The 17,472-nt window shown below is 48.7% G+C and overlaps 1 long non-coding RNA gene across 1 annotated transcript; it reads right to left on the bottom strand.

The window, feature by feature from the left end:
* Window positions 1-267: 267 nt before the first annotated feature.
* On the bottom strand, window positions 268-16,651 carry LOC137447931 (uncharacterized). The gene is made up of 3 exons (XR_010988946.1): window positions 16,423-16,651; window positions 5,659-5,703; window positions 268-3,769 (listed from the first exon to the last, which is right to left on the bottom strand). It is a non-coding gene; the product is annotated as an uncharacterized lncRNA (long non-coding RNA).
* Between the last annotated feature and the right edge of the window lie 821 nt (window positions 16,652-17,472).

Genomic DNA, 17,472 nt, shown 5'->3' with positions numbered 1-17,472 from the left:
AAAGCCAGAAGGTCTCCCCTCTGCCTCCTTTTCTTCAGGCTGAGCAATCCCAGTTCCCCCAGCTGCTCCTAACAAGTCTTCCAGACCCTTTTCCTTGTGCCCCAGCCGCCCCTCCTCGTTCTCTAGACCCTTCTCCAGACGTTTCTCATTTTCCAGACCCTTCCCTACCTTCATTGCCTTTCTTTGGGGACACAGACCTGTCAACAAGGTGCCAGGGTCCCCTCTTTTTCCAATCAGCTGTGGAACTGATCAGGATCCCTTAAAAAAAGAACACCCAGCAAGCATTTTCCAGTGTCTGCCCATGGCCATCCACTGCTTATTTATTCATGTCTTTATTTTGTAATAAAATAGTACTGTTTGTTCTCACATAGACAAGTGTGTATGAGCCATAAATCCCTCTGCAAAATACTAGCTGGAGCACGTTCACAGAATCCTCTAGAATGTTCTGTGCAAGTTCATCTTCCCCCCCCCCCCCCCTTTTTGTGTGTGTGTGTGTGTTTGTTTTCAAGTTGATAGCACTTTCAGAACATTTACATCCTTCATCTTGACGGTTTTAAACAGAACATCCTTGCCGTTGTTTTGCCTACAGAAGTGAAGTTTACAGCATCATCACAGTATTATAGCTTGTTTAAAAATACATCACAGCATGAATGGTTAGTTGCAGGCAAGCTCTATAGGGCAGCAGGGATTTTGGTTGGGGTTTGGGTTTTTTTTTTGCTTGTTCTCTGCTGGTTTCAAACGACGACATAGATGAAGAGCGCACCCGTCACTCTGGTAGCAACTGTTGCTGCTGGTAGGCTGCATCACAAGAGATCTGCCTGGCTTCCTGTGACATCAGATTACAGGCTATGAAAACAGAAACACACCAGGGCAGGGCTGGGTTAAAAAGTCATCACAAGCCCACTTTAAAAAGTGCAGTCGGGGCCTGCTCTTTCCCTTGGGAAGCTGCGTGTCCTTCATCCACTTGTGCTTGGAATGCTGCCAGCACCTCCCAGCACCGAGCCCTACCTGAAGGAAATACAATCATCAAATGGCTTAGGTTGGAAGGGACCTTGGAGATCATCCTCTACAACCTCTGTGCCATGGGCAGGCACACCTATAAACTAGATTTAGTTGTTTAAGGCCTCATCCAACCTGGCCAGGGGAGGTTTAGGTTGGATGTTAGGAAGAAGTTCTTCACAGAAAGAGTGATTGGCCATTGGAATGTGCTTCCCAGGGAGGTGGTGTAGTCACCATCACTGGAGGTGTTTAGGAAGAGACTGGATGGGGTGCTTGGTGCCATGGTTAAGTTGATTAGATAATGTTGGGTGATAGGTTGGACTTGATGATCTCAAAGGTCTCTTCCAACCTGGTCTGGTTCGGTTCTATTCTATTCTATTCTATTCTATTCTATTCTATTCTATTCTATTCTATTCTATTCTATTCTATTCTAACCTTCAAGAAGGGGGCATCCACAGCCCCTGGGCAACCTGTTCCATTCTTAAAAAACTTCCTAAGATCCAGTCTAAACCTACTGTCCTTCAGCTTAAAATAATTCCTTCTTGTCCTCCTGCTAAACACCCTTATGAAAAATCCCTCTCCAGCCTTCCTGGAGGATCCCTTCAGGTATTAGAAGGCAGCTATAAGGTCTCCCCAGAGTCTTCTCTAGGCTGAACAATGCCAGCTCCCTCAGCCTATCCTCATGGCAGAGGTGTTCTAGCCCTTGGATCAGCTTTGTGGCCCTCCTCTGGACTTGCTCCAACGAATACTAGCTTGCTACCTGTTCACACATTTAGGGCTCAGTCCTGTATGCTTTCTACATGGACACAAAGACTTCTCATGCTACAGGCTTCTACTGTGGGGTATCTGGGGATCTGATTTCCTGAAAACTCCACCTGGATTTCAAAAGCTTCATCCTGATTAGCTGTTCAATGCAAGACAACACAACTGCATGGGTTTTCATCACAAAATCACCCTTTCAGTCTCCAGCATGGGGTTGGAAGTGACCTCTGGAGATCAGCCAATCCAACCCCACTGCTCAAGCAGGGGCACCCACAGCAGCTTGCCCAGGGTCACAATGGCCAGGTAGGTTTGAAAGCTCTCCATAGGAGACTCCACAGCCTCGCTGGGCAGCCTGCTCCAAGGCTCCAGCACCCTCACAACAAAGAATTTTCTCCTCCTGTTCACTTGCAACCTTCCAGGTTCCAGTTTGTGCCCACTGCCCCTTGTCCTGTCCCTGGGCACCACTGAGAAGAGTCAGGCCCCATCCTCTTGCCCCCCACCCTTTAGTTCTTGCTGAGCATTGATCAGATCCCCTCTCAGGCTGCTCTCCTCCAGGCTCAACAACCCCAGGGCTCTCAGTCTACTCTCCTCACATAGATGCTCCAGGCCCCTCAGCATCTTTGGAGCCTCCACTGGACTCTCTCCAGTAGTTCTCTGACTCTCCTCATCTGTTTCTTCTTGCATTAGCCAAAATCTGACCTTTTTCCTTTCCTGGCCCAGTGGATTCTTGAATGAGCACAGCTTTGAGTGCCCTCTTTCAGTAACACAAGAGAGATTGAAAATGCAGGATTGGATCGGGTTTACTTCGCACAAATGAGGCTAAATATAGAAATATATTTATATATATATATATGTCTAATAAAGCTGTAGGAAATTCTCCAAACTGCTAACAACTCTTAGAAATGAGATAAAACAAGGAGGGGGTTGCTTGGAAATGTCATAGTTGCTGTTCTTTTAGCAGGTTCTGCAAGAGCATTTGGTGGTGGATGCCGTTGGGGTTTTCTTTATGAAACAAGTCCAGATGTGCTTTGGAAAATGCTCTTTTCGTGATCTTTCTGATACTCCTCTTGTGCTCTCTGCAGTTTTTTACTTCTCAGTTTCCACTTGTGAAAGCAGTAGGTGAGGAGGGATGTCATTATCAAAGAGAAAATGATAACCAGCACTACTACCAGGGCGATAGTGGAGGAGAGGGACCCCTCCAGCTGCTTCGTTTCAGCGTCTCTCGTTGTGTTCAGTGGGGCAAAGTTCTCATAGTCTGTTGAGGCCAGAAGTGCAGGTACAGGGAGTTCCTTAAACTTGGGCCTCATTGGGATTCAGCAGCTGTTGTCACTCAGAGCCACTGCAGAAGGAAGAGCTGTGATTCCCCCGTACCCTGTGTCATTCATGAGAGAGTGTTCTCCTCGGGTTCTCCAGGCACAGGGGATGCTCAGAGGCTTCGTTGGGTTATGAAGCTAGGGAGTGTAGGAGGAAGCCCCCGTGGCTCACCACAGCGACAGCACAGCTCGTCAATATCCAAAGGTGGGAAGTCAGAAGGTGCTGCTCAGCTGCCTGCCAGTTGGGGAATCTTTGTTTTCTTGAAGGGAGAATTGAAGAAAATCAAATCAATTGTTCCAGCAACATGTTGATGGCAGGGCTTATCCTCAGGCTTCGAAGCAAAACAAGCACTGCAATGACTTTAGTTTATAGCTTAGGAATTAGTTCATCAAGAAGTTGTTTGTGGTTTTTTCCTGCCCCCAGATATTCCCAAAAGTGAAGGAAATCAAAAGCATATTCTTGTACTGAGGGGCAGGATTGGTTTTGCTAACATCACAGGCATTGAGAAAAATCAGCCACAAACCAGAAGCTCTCCTGTTATTAGCCAGGGGGGGTTCTTTCCCCCTCTTCTTTGATATCTGCTCTCAGACTCAGCTTGTCTGGAGAGGATTTTGATTTGGGGTTTTGGTCCTCCTTATGTTGGAGTTTAGGAGATGTCCTCACTGATTGCAAGTCTGGAATCTGGCAAAATGACCTGGGTGAAAAACAGCACAGGATTATTTAAGAGGTTAGCTCCCCTCAAGGCAGCCAGCTGTAATCTAGGATTTAAAACCCTCACTCTTTCATAAGTCTGGTGGAATTTCAAATAAGTCACTTGGCTTTGATACATGGCAAATCCTGTCTCCTACAGGGACAGGCTGAGAGGGTTGGGGCTGTTCAGTCTGGAGAAGAGAAGACTCCAGGGAAACCTTAGAGCAGCCTTTCAGTACCCAAAGGTACTGAGAAGGCATGGAGTGACAGGACAAGGAACAGCAACTTTGAGCTGGAAGAGGGGAGATTTAGACTGGAGGTTAGGAAGAAATTCTTTACAGTGAAATTCTTTACCCTGTTCCAAGACTGATTTTAGAGTTAAATCTGATGAGGAACAGGGCTGTTCTGCTCTTCCTGATTGGCTTCCACTCAGGATAGACATATCTGACCCCAGGATATTTAACTCCAAGGAGCTGCAAGCCCTCTCAGAGCTATTTATTTCCAATAACAGGTTGCTCTAAACTCCCTCTACCCTGCTTGAAGGCCAGAATTAGGCTTTAGAGACCTTGCAGCGTAATTGTTTGGAGATGCTCCACTTGATGGGGTGCAATTGTAACCCACCCTCTTCCTAGGAATCTGTGGTTCATCCTTCTCAGGCTAGCAGAGAACCAAGGGTCCTTCTTGCTAATTAGCAGCAGTTCTTGGTGGTAATAAAGGCTGTTTACTATAGATCAGCATTCTGTTGATGTTCAGAGATGTAAATGAGCAGTGCTTGCCAGTTTGGAACAATATGTTCACATAGTCACAAATAAATGTGGGTTTTAAAGAAAGTTTCAAAGGGAGATTTTGGTGTGCTTTAGGACAGAACAAAGAGGGGTGTGTAAAGCTGACTGAAAATCCCAGCACTTCTTTGATGGATACCTACATGTTGCACTGCTCCCAAGTCATGGAGCAGGAGGTTATCATAGAATCACAGAACCATAGAGTGGTTTGGGTTGGAAAGGACCTTAAAGATCATCTAGTCCCAGCCCCTCTGCCATGGGCAGGGACACCTTCCACCAGACCAGGTTGCTCAAGGCCCCATCCAGCCTGGCCATGAACACCTTCAGCAAGGGGGCATCCACAACCTCTCTGGGAAACCTGTTTCAGTGTCTCACCACCCTCACTGTGAAGAATTTCTTCCTAATCTCCAGTCTCAATCCACTCTCAAATCCAGATCAAATCTTCCAGCTCAAATCCACTGTCCCTAATCCTGTCACTATAAACCCTTGTGAAAAGTATTCCCTCAATCTCTCCTGTAGCTCCCATCAGGCACTGGAAGGCTGCTCTAAGGTCTCCCCAGAGCCTTCTCTAGGATGAACAGCCCTAACCCTTGCAGCCTGTCCCCACAGGGGAGGTTCTCCAGCCCTTTGATCATCTTTATGGCATCCTCTGGACCTGCTTCAACAGTTCCATGTCCTTCTGGTGCTGGGGCCCCCGTGACTGGCTGCAGTGCTCCAGGCAGGGTCTCACTAGAGCAGAGCAGAAGGGCAGAATCCCCTCCTGACCTGCTGCTCTCACTGCTTTGGATGCAGCCCAGCACACAGCTGCTTTCTGGGCTGCCAGCCACCATTGCTGGCTCATGGGGAGCTTTTCATCAACTGACACCCCCAAGTCCTTCTCCTCAAGGCTGCTCTTGAGCCAGTAAGATGACAACAGGATATTTCTGTGCTGCTTGGCCTGCGTTCAACACCTTTCTTAAGCAGCCAAAGGAAAGAAACTGCAATAAAATACCTTAAAAACCTGTGAAATACTTTTCTGATTTATGGCACAACAATGTTTCCATCAACCACCTGAAGTCCAGGAGGGTGGAATGCCTCAGCACTAGTGAAAATCAGATCTTGTCATACTTGCCTGAACCTGTCTCTGGTCTCATCTATATCCACAGCTATCAGATTCCTGTGGGGAACAGAAAAGAAAGCAAACCATTAGCAGCTGGGACTGTGTGGTAGTGTTCCAAGAAGGTGAGTGGATGTTATTTGTGACTCCATTTCTCCATCAGTTCTGGAATGCTCTTAAAAAGCTTTAGTCTGCAAAGTACTGCTGTGCTGCAGCTGCATTTAGAGCTGCATTGGGAGCAGGAATCTGCTTTTATGGATAAATCCCTGCTGCTCAAGCCAGCATCTGAGGATGTTGTGCTGAGGGACATGGTTTAGTGCTTATCTGGCAGTGGTGGGTTAATGGTTGGCTTTGAAGATCTTAGAGAACTTTCCCAACCTTAATAATTCTATGATTCTCTTCATGGCTCTGCTGCAGGCTCTTGAGTATGACTAAACCACTCAGTGTCTGCTGCCACCACATTCTAGGCTGTCTTGCTTTTAAGCTTCTTGAGGGCAAGCCTTAGGAAGGTGATGTAGCAAATTTTGTGGAAACCATTTCCAGACATACTAAGGACAAGAAGGTAGTTGAGTGTAGTCAGCATGGATATATGAGAGAGGAAAATAACTTTGACCAACCTAGTGGCCTTCTACAATGAAATGATTAGCCCAGTGGGTGAAGGAGAGCAGTAGATGTTGTTCATCTTGATTTTGGAGAGGTTCTGGTGGACACCAAGCTCAATATGAGCTAGAATTGTCCTCTTGTAAAGTCCAATGGCATCCTTGCCTGCATTAGAGTGTTGTCTAAAGGTTGAGGGAAGTCAGTATCTAGTATCAGGTGATAGAATGAGAGGAAATGGCCTGAAATTGTGCCAGGGGAGGTTTAGGTTGGAGATTAGGAACAATTTCTTTGCTGCAAGAGTGGTCAGGCACTGGAACAGGCTGCCCAGGGAGGTGGTGGAGTCACCATCCCTGGAGGTGTCCAAGAAATGTGGGCATGGCACTTTGGGACATGGTTTAATGGCTATGGTGGTCATAGTTTGAAGGTTGGGCTTGATGATCTGGGAGGTCTTTTCCAACCAAAGCAGCTCTGTGATTCACTGATCATTCACCTCCACTCAGCACTCGGGAGACCATGTGAGTTAAATACCTTGGCACCAGCTCCTGTGGCAATGTCCTGCTGAGACTGCAGTTGATGAGAAAGAGTTGTACCTCTAGATTTGGAGAACACTACCCATGTTACCTGTAGTCACACAAAACCACCTTTGGAGTCGAGTCAGGCTTCATCTACTGCAGCTTCAATGTTGATGTGCTCTCCTGAGGGAACTTGCCATTAAAAAAACCTCCAAATGTTCTTCATTGTCCATGCTCTAATTTGACTCAACAGCAGAGAATCAAACATTCTTACCTTGTTTTGTTGTTCTTGTGTGAGTCAGGAGCCCTCAATGTGTTTTGTCTGAACATGCCAAGTGGTATCTCAGGACTAGGCACATTAAATTCCCACTAGCACTGAACAAAATGTAGGAGAGAAAGTTCAGGTAGTCACACAAACAGTCTGAGTGCCTCTTTATGGTCTGGAAATGCTGATTTGTTGGGAGGAGCTTCTCAGGGAAGGAAATGATATCTGGAAGCTGGAAATAGTGATAGTTTACTTTGATACATAGGAGAAGCTGTTGATGTGGTACATATCCTTGCCTAGGGATGGACTTTGCTTCCCTGGCTCATGTTTTCATCTCTCTTTGAACAAACCAATGTTTAGAATACAACCTGGGGAGGACAAAACCTGCTTCTTGCTTTGGAACAGGCATTTGGACAGGCATTTAGCCTTTCATTGTCTTCCCTTTTCTTCTTCAACCTTGACCTCTGTGCCTCTGAGGACTCCAACAATGTAGAGGCAGATATCATTTTGAGGCTTGGTGTACTTCGGGGGGGTGGAAAGTATGAGCAGTTTGGATGTAATTTCTGTGAGGGGAATTAAAGAAATTACAGTAACAAAAATCAATGTCTCAAATATTAATTCAGGTTATGGGCATCTCTCAAATGCTGAATTACTGAAAAGAGATAAGAATGTTGATCAACAGTTTGTTGATTCAACTGAGACTCCTCTCTTCTTATAAGGGCAAAACCTGCCTCTGTTTACAAGTGACTTAGTGACAATGATAGTCATGGAATGGTTTGGGTTGGAAAGGACCTTAAAGATCATCCAGTTTCAACCCCCCTGCCATGGGCAGGGACACCTTCCACTAGCCCAGGTTGCTCGAGGCCTCATCCAACCTGGTCTGGAACACCTCCAGGGAGGCAGCATCCACAACCTCTCTGGGCAACCTTTTCCAGAGCCTCACCACCCTTACTGTAAATGTTATACTGGACAGAGTAATGATGATTTGCATTGAATCCTTAAAAAAAAAAAAGAGTCAAAGTGCCAGGTGGAGACCAGGCTTGTATGAAGTTTTAACTGGCTGTTGTTGGAGTTGTTTTATTGCTAGGGTAATTCTGGTTTCTGATTCTGTGCTTCGGTTAACACAGCTTCATGGGAGGAATGAAGGCCAGAAATCATGGGTGAGCTGCTGCAGGCTTATTGTGTTGAAGGGAAGCTGATTGTGCAGAGCTGGCCCTTGGGCTGACTCAAACTTCCTTTGACTTCCTGATGGTATCAATCAAGTCAGAATGCCTGATAAGGACACACAAACCAGCAGCAAGAGATAGTAATGTGTGACACTGCTCTCCAAGGAGCACAAAACCATCTATCCGAAGGGCAGGTGACTGACCTGAAACTATAAGCCTGCTCCTTGTGAACTAATATCAAAACCCTCTTTGATTTCAGTAGGAGGCTCTTTTTCTCCTGTTCTTGTGTGTGTGTGTCATGCATTCATCCATCCCCAAGCTGCATTTTCAAGTGCTGAATTACTTCCAGTGTTCATATCATCTTAAATGGATATTGGCTTTTTAATACAGTTTCAGGCTTGCTTGCTTTCTGCCTTCAGCTTGCTTGAAATTTCCCTGCTGCCTTTCAAATTGTCTCTTCCATTTTTATGGCATTAGGGAGGAATGTGCCTCCTTTCCCCACATTTGCATCTTTTTGATGTAAAAACATTTGTAGGAAAGGCATTCCTGGCGTTGTAAACCTGCGATGTAAACGAGCCTTACCTCCTCCTTCTGAGCCCGTGTGGCGAGACACCTACTGATACACTCCTGCACTAAACTGCTGTGAAAGCCAGGAGGGAGAGCAAAGCAAAGCAGGGACAAGAAGGAGGGAGGGAAAGGAAGAAGGAATAGGAGGAGAGAAGGCAGGGAAGGCTTTAAAAAGCAGGCAGTGTGGTTATTCCTCACTGCATCCTAGAATCATAGAATTGTTTTGGTTGGAAAAGTCTCTAAGATCATTGAGTCCAACCTTCAACCCAACACCACCATGGCCATTAAACCATGTCCCAAAGTGCCATGGCCACATTTCTTGAATACCTCCAGGGATGGTGACTCCACCACCTCCCTGGGCAGCCTGTTCCAATGCCTGACCACTCTTGCAGCGAAGAAATTGTTCCTAATGTCAAAGCTAAACCTCCCCTTGCACTATTTCAGGCCATTTCCTCTTCACAGAATCACAGAATCACCAAGGTTGAAAGAGACCTCAAAGACCATCAAGTCCAGCCTGTCACCACAGACCCCATGACTAAACCATGGCACCAAGTTCCATGTCCAGTCCCCTCTTGGACACCTCCAGGGACGGTGACTCCACCACCTCCCTGGGCAGCCCATTCCAATGGTTAACAACTCTCTCTGTGAAGAACTTTCTCCTCACCTCCAGCCTAATCTTCCCCTGGTGCACTTCATATTAGGGAGAAGAGATCAACCCCCACCTCAACTGCAATATCCTTTCAAGGAGTTGTAGAGAGCAATGAGGTCTTCTCTGAACCGATGAGGAAGACCCAAGGGCCAGGTTTGAGCAGTGTTTTAAATATGCACAGAATCTCACCCATGCCCTCTTGACAACCTGTGTACATACTGGTGCACATCTGGCTTTATCTTTGCCTGCTTAAAATCCTTTTGGATCTCTCAAGGTTTCAAGCCTAAAGTGGTGATCAGCTTCCAGCTGAGAAGCAGCTGGGCTTCCTCTTCCCAGTAGGTTGTGTGTGCTTCAGGGTGTGGGCTTAAATAATAAACACCAGGGTGGTTGTGGCGTCGCTGGGGTCGTAGCTGTGGCACGCCAAGAGATTCATCTCAGGAGCTCAAAAATCAAACAGCCTCTTTTTATGGCTTTATCTTTCAGGCTGTTAATGTCAAAACAAAAGAAAAACAAAACCAAAAAGATGCCTATTTGATTTTCACACATAGTCACCCTTACAAGCTTGGTTTGCATAAACCCCTTGTAATTACATCCAGCGATAGAGCTGGCAACTTAATAAGCAAGTCAATTAATCTTTTAATTAAGTGCATAAAATCCTAGCCCTAGCCTCCAACTGTTTTTATCTTGGTGAGCAAGAAAACTCTGCTTTTAGCAGTTCTGTCTTCACTCCGCTTGAGGTTTGCTTCTCCCTTATGCAAGAGGAGAAAAAAGGCTGGGAGCTCTAACTGGTTCCAGCGCCGCTCAGATCCCTAAGCCAACAGAAAGCTCAGCCTTGCTCCTATAAAAGGATCAAGATCTAAAGGGATCCTGATTCTTCTTAAAGCTGCAGAGGACTTGGATAGCTTTGAGGGACAGCTTGTGTAGGACAAAAGGAAGTTATTTTGGAGCGTAACCTGATGTCATCTTACCCCTGCACTGAGGGATGCTGAGCAAAACAGGTTCTGTTGACTCAGGTGGAAGTTGGAGGCTGTGGGATGGCTCTTGTGCTCCTGAAGAACTCGGATGGGCAGGTATCTGTGCTTAACACACTGTTTTCCTGGGCATTGAGCTTATAGAGAACACATATGGAGCTAACGCAGATTTTTAAGGTTGAAATTACTTAATTAAGTAATGCCTGAAATGTGGAGTGATTGAAGCAACAGACCTGGTGTGTTCTACATTTAGACTCTCTCTGAAATGGATTTTTCATCCCACTGATTTTATTCATCCCACTTACTTATCTCACTGAAATTACTGATGTTCTTCCCACTGATATTCATCCCACAGATTTTTCATCCTGCTGAAGTTATGACTTCTCACAACTGTATAGAATCATAGAGTCAGAATCACAGGATCATCTCTGTTGGAAAAGACCTCTAAGATCACCCAGTCCAGCCATTCTCAAACTCTGCCATGGCCGGGGCTAAACCAGGTCCCTCGGCACCATATCTCTGTGGCTTTTAAACGCCTCCAGGGATGAGGATTCAACCACCTCCCTGGGCAGCCTGTGCCAGTCTTTGAGAGCCCTCAGTCAAGAGGTTTCTTCTAATGTCCAACGTAAACTTCCCCTGGGGCATCTTGAGGCCGTTTACTCTTGTCCTGTTGCTTGTTTCTTGGGAGAAGAGACAAACCCTCACCTGGCTTCAACCTCCTTTCAGGGAATGGTAGAGATCCAGAAGGTCTCCCCTCAGACATATCTTCTCCAGATGAACAGCCCCAGTTCCCTCAGCTGCTCCTCACCAGACCTGTTCTCCAGACCCTTTACCAGCTTCATTGCTCCAGCACCTCAATGTCCTTCTTCGAGTGAGGGGCTCAAAACTGAAGGCAGTATTTCAGTACAGGGAGTGTATTTTAATTTAGTATAACTAAATAGTAATGAAGTATTAATTCCCTGTAAGTGTGATGTGCTAAAGAGCAGCAGCTTTCTAGGTGTGATTACAGCTTTCTTGTAACTGCATGAGTGGGCAAATGCTCTCTTTCGCCTGCATGGAGTCCAAACCCTGGTGGAAGTTGCTGGTTCATAGATTCATAGAATGATTTGGGTTGGAAAGGACCTTGGAGCTCATCTAGTTCCAATCCCCCTGGCCTTGGCAGGGACACCTTCCACTAGAGCAGCTTGCTCAAGGCCTCATGTTAGCAAGGAGCAACCTTCCAAGTGATGTTAGAGACTGAATGCTCGATGAATTCCCTCCTTACACCAGTGCTCCTCCAATGCACCTGTGCTACACGTCTTGCAGCCTTCTTGTCTGTGTGGTGGTGTGAGGGAAGTTTATCACCCTGATCAATGAAATCCTTGTATGACATTTTGAGGGCAGCTGTAAAGCTGTGTCTTAAGTGCTCCCCACAGGCTGGGGCTGAGGCATGCTGTAATAAAACCTGGTAGGAAGGGATGTGGAGGCTCATGCCTTTCACCTGCTTGTGTTTGGGGACAGCTTTGGATTCCCCCTCCCCCCCTTTTAATCTTGGCAAACTGCTGTATCTCTAAACTATTCTGTTCCTTCATGGTACTCACTTCAGCATGAGCTCCACTGCAGCTTAAAAACAGATTGAGATTGTTATTCTCAGAGCAGCACACCCTGCACCAGGGTGGATTTTCCTCATAAGTCATTCTTTATTTTACCTTCTGAAGGAACAGTCTTCTAGCAGCAGCTAAAAAATGTGTCCTCTAAAATGTGGCTTCTTTTATGCTAGGATGGGGGGCAAATGCTTTGAGCTGGAACAGGGGATATTTAGACTAGGGATTAGGAAGAAATTATTTACAGTGAGGGTGCTGAGACACTGGAACAGGCTGCCCAGGGAGGATGTGGATGCTCCCTCCCTGGAGGTGTTCCAAGGCCAGGCTGGATGAAGATTTGAGCCACCTGGTCTAGTGAAAGGGTTCCCTACCCACGGCAGAGGCTTGGAACACCTCTGAGGTTCCGTTCAGCCCCAAACCATTCTAGGACTCTGTGATTCTGTGATTTTTCCCCTTTGAAATTATTCTTCAAGGTTAACTTTTGGGCAATTTAGTTCCTTTTCTTGGCACAACATTCTATGCTGTTCTTTTGACACCCCTTCAAAATCAGGGGCAGTTCCATCCTGTGATTACAGTTGGAGCCTCTAAATATTTCCCTTAGTCTGTATTGATTAAATAGAGTTTATTATCCTCCCAGAGGAGGACACAAAGATGATTTGAGGGCTGGAGCACCTCTCCTGTGAGGACCTCCTCTTCTCTACAGCTTGGAGAAGAGAAGGAGACCTCAGAGCAGCCTTTCAGGATTTGAAAGGGCTGCAGGAGAGCTGCAGAGGGACTTCTGACAAAGGCATGGAGTGACAGGATGAGGGCTGAGGGCTTCAAACTGAAAGAAGGTGGGGTTAGATTAGACATGAGGACGAAATTCTTCCACCTTGAGGGTGGTGAGGCACTGGGACAGCTTGCCCAGAGAAATTGTGGAAGCTCTAATTCTAGAAGTGTTCAAAGACAGGCAACCTGCTCTAGTGGAAGGTGTCTCTGCCCGTGACAGAGGGCTTGGAATTAGGTGATCTCTAAGGTCCCTTCTACCCAAACAATTCTAGGATTCTATGAAAACCCAAATCCTGGAGTGCAAACAATCCCCTGCCCCACGCTAGTGCTTCAGCTTGCTCAACAAAAGAAGATCTGAAGGCAATGGGTGGCCTTTTCATTAACACCTCGGTTTCTTTGCAGGTAGAGGTGGGTTCTGATCCTGGGCTAATTGCCTTTGAAAGGGAGATGAAGAAAGGAGGTCTCCTTTCATACCCCCCTCCCTTTTTTAATCTCTCCCTTCCATTCTTCTCCTTCCCTCCTGCTAGCAACGAAAGTAATTACAGACTGGATGCTTTGCAGGCTTTCTCTTGGATCTAAAATGTGCCAAGATCAAAACTCCCGCAGGGAGAACATGTATTTTTTTTGCCTCACGTGCCAAAGAGCAGAAGCTTGTTTGAACACTCAAAGTATTCACCCAACTCATTTCAAAAGAAAACTCTTCTCCTTCCAGCCAGCCTGGCTGGTCCTGAGGGACAGGCACAGTCTAGGGTTACAAAATACTCAGTGCTCAGGCAGCTTCACCTTTAAAATTGTGGGAGAGAAAGAAGTTAAAGGGTGGGAGGGAGCAGGGGCTGAGAGGGGGTGTGATGACTGTCACTTGAGATGCAGCTCCTGTGGCTCTCTATGGTTCTGCAATAAGATCACGTTTCAGTTCATATCTCCTATTTCCATCCCCCCTGCCATGTGCAGGGACACCGTCCACTAGACCAGGCTGCTCCAAGCCCCATTCAACCTGGCTTTGAACACTTCCAGGGAGGGGGCATCCACCACCTCCCTGGGCAACCTGTTCCAGTATCTCACCACCCTCACTGTAAAGAATTTCTTCCTAATCTCCAGCCCAGATCTCCTCTCTTGCAGTTCAAAGCCATTCCCCCTCGTCCTAGCACTACCAGCCCTTGTATAAAGTCCTTCCCCAGCTCTCCTATAGACCCCTTCAGGTACTGGAAGGCTGCTCTAAGGTATCCCTGGAGCCTTTTTTCCCCCAGGTCCCACAGCACAGACTGGGGACAGCCTCTAGATAGATTGTTCAATGTGTTTTGATGATTGGATTTGATGATCTTGAAGGTCTGTTCCAAATAAAATGATTCTATGATTTTGTGGAATTTAGGAGTGCTGGGTGAGCAGAAAGCACTCTTCCTTCTTTCCTTCCTTCCTTCCTCCCTTCCTTCCTTCCTTGCTCCTCATTACCCTCCCTAAACACCCAGAGAGCTTCTCTGGGGTGGGCAGAACTGGCGTGCACCAAGCTGGTCCCAGCGCTGAGGCCGAAGGAGTGGGCGAGGCAGGAAAAGAAGAGAATAAAGATTTCATGTAATCATTCTGTGCTTGCTGTGCTTTCCTTTTAGCTCCACATCACATTCCAATGGGCAAGAGTGCATCTGAGAGCAGGGAGCTGCGCAGGAGCTCCACATTCCTGGCTTCAGTCGTTGGTGGTTCCAGCTTCCACCTTCTCCCCTCATGAGGTGAGGTCTTCAGCCTTCCTGCAGAGGCAGCAAGGCTGAGCAGGTGCATGGATGGAGGAAGAGAAGGTGGGGAGGCTGCTGGTAACCAGCAAAGCAGACAAGTGACACAGGCAGCTGAGGAGAAGACTTGGGTGCGTGCGGAGAAGTGGCCAAGGGAACTGTGGGATGCGGTTTAATGGCTATGGTGATCTTAGGTTGAATCACAGAACTGTAGAATTGTTTCAGTTGGAGACCACTGAGTCCAACCATTGACCTAACACCACCATGGCCATTAAACCCTGTCCCAAAGTGCCATGGCCACATGTTTCCTAAACACCTCCAGAGATGGTGACTCTGTCACCTCCCTGGGCAGCCTGTTCCAATGCCTGACCACACCTGCAGGAAAGAAATTGTTCCTAATCTCCAACCTAAACCTTGACGGTCTTGGAGGTCTCTTCTAACCCAACAATGCTATGGTTCTATGAATGGGCAAGGGTGAGGGGTCCCTGGTGGAGATGAAGATGATGATGCTGGTTGCATAGGAAGAGGAGGGTGTTTGGAGGTTGTGCTGTGAGGGAGGATGCTGCATGTCTTTGTGAATGGGGGCCGGGGGGGTGTTTGGAGAGCTGCTGGTACTCAGGTGGGCACAGTCACACCTCTGGCTACAGCTAGGTAGCCCCAGTAGGGCAACGAGTGCCCTGGGCCAGTCTGGAGGTGAGAAGTGGGTGCTGTTCTCCTCCATGCTGTGCCAGTCTCACACACTGGTACCACACTGCCCAGGGCACTCTGTCCTGCATGCTGGAACTGTGCTGTGCCAGTCTCACACACTGGTACCGTGCTGTGCCAGCCTGTGTGCTGATACCATGCTGCCCAGGGTGGTGTGTAATGTGCCAGCCTGCATGCTGGTATTGTGCTGTGCAGTGCTGCACTGTGCCAGCCTGTGTGCTGGTACCATGCTGCCCAGGGTGGTGTGTGCTGTGCCAGCCTATGTGCTGGTACTGTGCTGTGCAGTGCTGTGCTGTGCCAGCCTTGCATATTGAGTGCCAGATCCACACACTGGGTATTGCAGTGCCGTCCCATGCCAACCTTACACACTCGTGCCAGTCTCTCACACTGGGTATCACAGTGATGTGCCATCCCAACCCTGCACACCGGGTGCCACCCTCACGTGGTGGGTACTGTGGTGCTGTGCTATCCCAACCCTTCACACTGAGTGCCAGTCTCTCATACTGGGTATTGTGATGCCATGCCATCCCAACCCTGCATACTGGCTGCCAGCCTTACACTCCGGCTATGGCAGAGCTGTGCCGTGCCAGCCCTGCACTGAGTGCCGGCTCTGCACGCCGGCTATGGCAGAACTGTGCCGTGCCAGCCCTGCACTGAGTGCCGGCTCTGCACGCCGGCTATGGCAGAGCTGTGCCATGCCAGCCCTGCACTGAGTGCCGGCTCTGCACGCCGGCTATGGCAGAGCTGTGCCGTGCCAGCCCTGCACTGAGTGCCGGCTCTGCACGCCGGCTGTGGCAGAGCTGTGCCGTGCCAGCCCTGCAGACTGAGTGCCGTCCACGCCGTTCCAGCCCCGCACACAGCTGATGAGACGCCCGATGCCGTACCAGCCCGGTGCCGCGGGGACTGCACTGTGCCGTGCCCCAGGCTGGAAGGCTGGGGGAGGGCTGGAGCAGGAGGCAGGGAGGGCAGCTCTCGGAGCTGTGCCCGGTGAGGTACCCGCCAGTCCAGCCGGACAAACGGCACCTCTGCAGCGGGCACTTCCCCGTGCCCGGACTTTCTCCATGCCAGGCAATGAACTTGGCTGGGAAATCGCCTCGTTAGGGAGGTTCCGTCTGAAAGGGGCACGCGTGCCCTTGGCATAACGGGGCAGAAAAGGTTGGGAGTTGGCTGTCCCCATGGCAAAAACTGCGAGGGCTGCCCCCCTCCCTCCTCCCCTTCCTCAGGAGCCCCCGGTTCCGCACAAAGGATCCCTCCCAGCCATGCAGCACTCACCTTCTCCAGCCACATCTTCTCGGCTCGGAAGGGAGGAGAGATCAGAAGGTGGCACGGCTGGCAGCCCGTGCTGAAGCCTGTCCGTGGAGCTTGCCCAAGCGCTTGCTAAGTGGCCAGTCTGGTCCCGTTTTGGTGTTTGAGAGCGGGAGCAGATAGTGCTGAAGAGGCAGGTTCTGGGTGCTGCGGCTGCAGGGAGGGTGGAACAGCTCCACACACCCCCTCTCTACCCTCAGCAGCGCTCACTGAGCCCAGCCAAATTTGTCAACTTTATTTAGGGGGGAAGAATGGAGATCACATGGGGGAGCTTCACCCAGCTGGGCGGAGCGTGGCGGAGCAGAATCAGGTCACCCACAGCAAAAGCCAGGAGTTAGTCACAGACACCAAGATTGGTGGTGTTAGCACCAGGCAGGCGTTAAAAGCAGGCTGAGACAAAGAGGAGAGCTGCTGGTTTGAATCCAGCACTCCTGTCTGCTGCCCTCAGCTCTGCCGTTACACGGAGGGGAGGGGTGGGGGGTGGTTTCTTGCTTCTTTGGTCAGGTGAGTTTTCCTAATCAGGAAGGGATGGAGTAGAATGTAAAGGGCACATCTGCAGCTTGCAGGTGCTTTGGGAGCACATTCTTCCTGGCTGACAGCCTGGCATTGCCACAGGTTTTTTGTTTTCCCTATGTGCCAGAAATGCTGCCAGGAGCTGTCCTGCCGCATGCTATCGATCCAGCCCCAGAGAAGGAGGTGCCACAGACCCCTGCCACGGCACCCACGCTGCCTCAGACCCCTGCCGCAGCACCCCCACTGCCACTGACCCCTTCCAAAGCACCCATTCTGCCGCAGACCCCTTCCACACCACACACACTGCTTACAGACCTCTTCCAAATCACACATGTGCCCACGTAAAATTGTCTAGGTTGGATAATTCCCTCTGGCTCCAGTCTTTAATTTGCATCCCTTGCTCAGACAAAGGCAGGAAGGCTGCTGGCTGCTCCTTTATCATCCCACTGGTTGAGAAATCCTTGTGGGATTAAGTTTCTACAGCTCCTTTTGGTCATCTCTGCC

Source organism: Melanerpes formicivorus, unplaced genomic scaffold, assembly GCF_026170545.1.
Source record: "Melanerpes formicivorus ecotype bairdi unplaced genomic scaffold, bMelFor1.0.p_v2 SCAF_22, whole genome shotgun sequence".
Lineage (NCBI taxonomy): Eukaryota > Metazoa > Chordata > Aves > Piciformes > Picidae > Melanerpes > Melanerpes formicivorus.
This window is presented reverse-complemented; position numbering and strand designations above follow the sequence as displayed.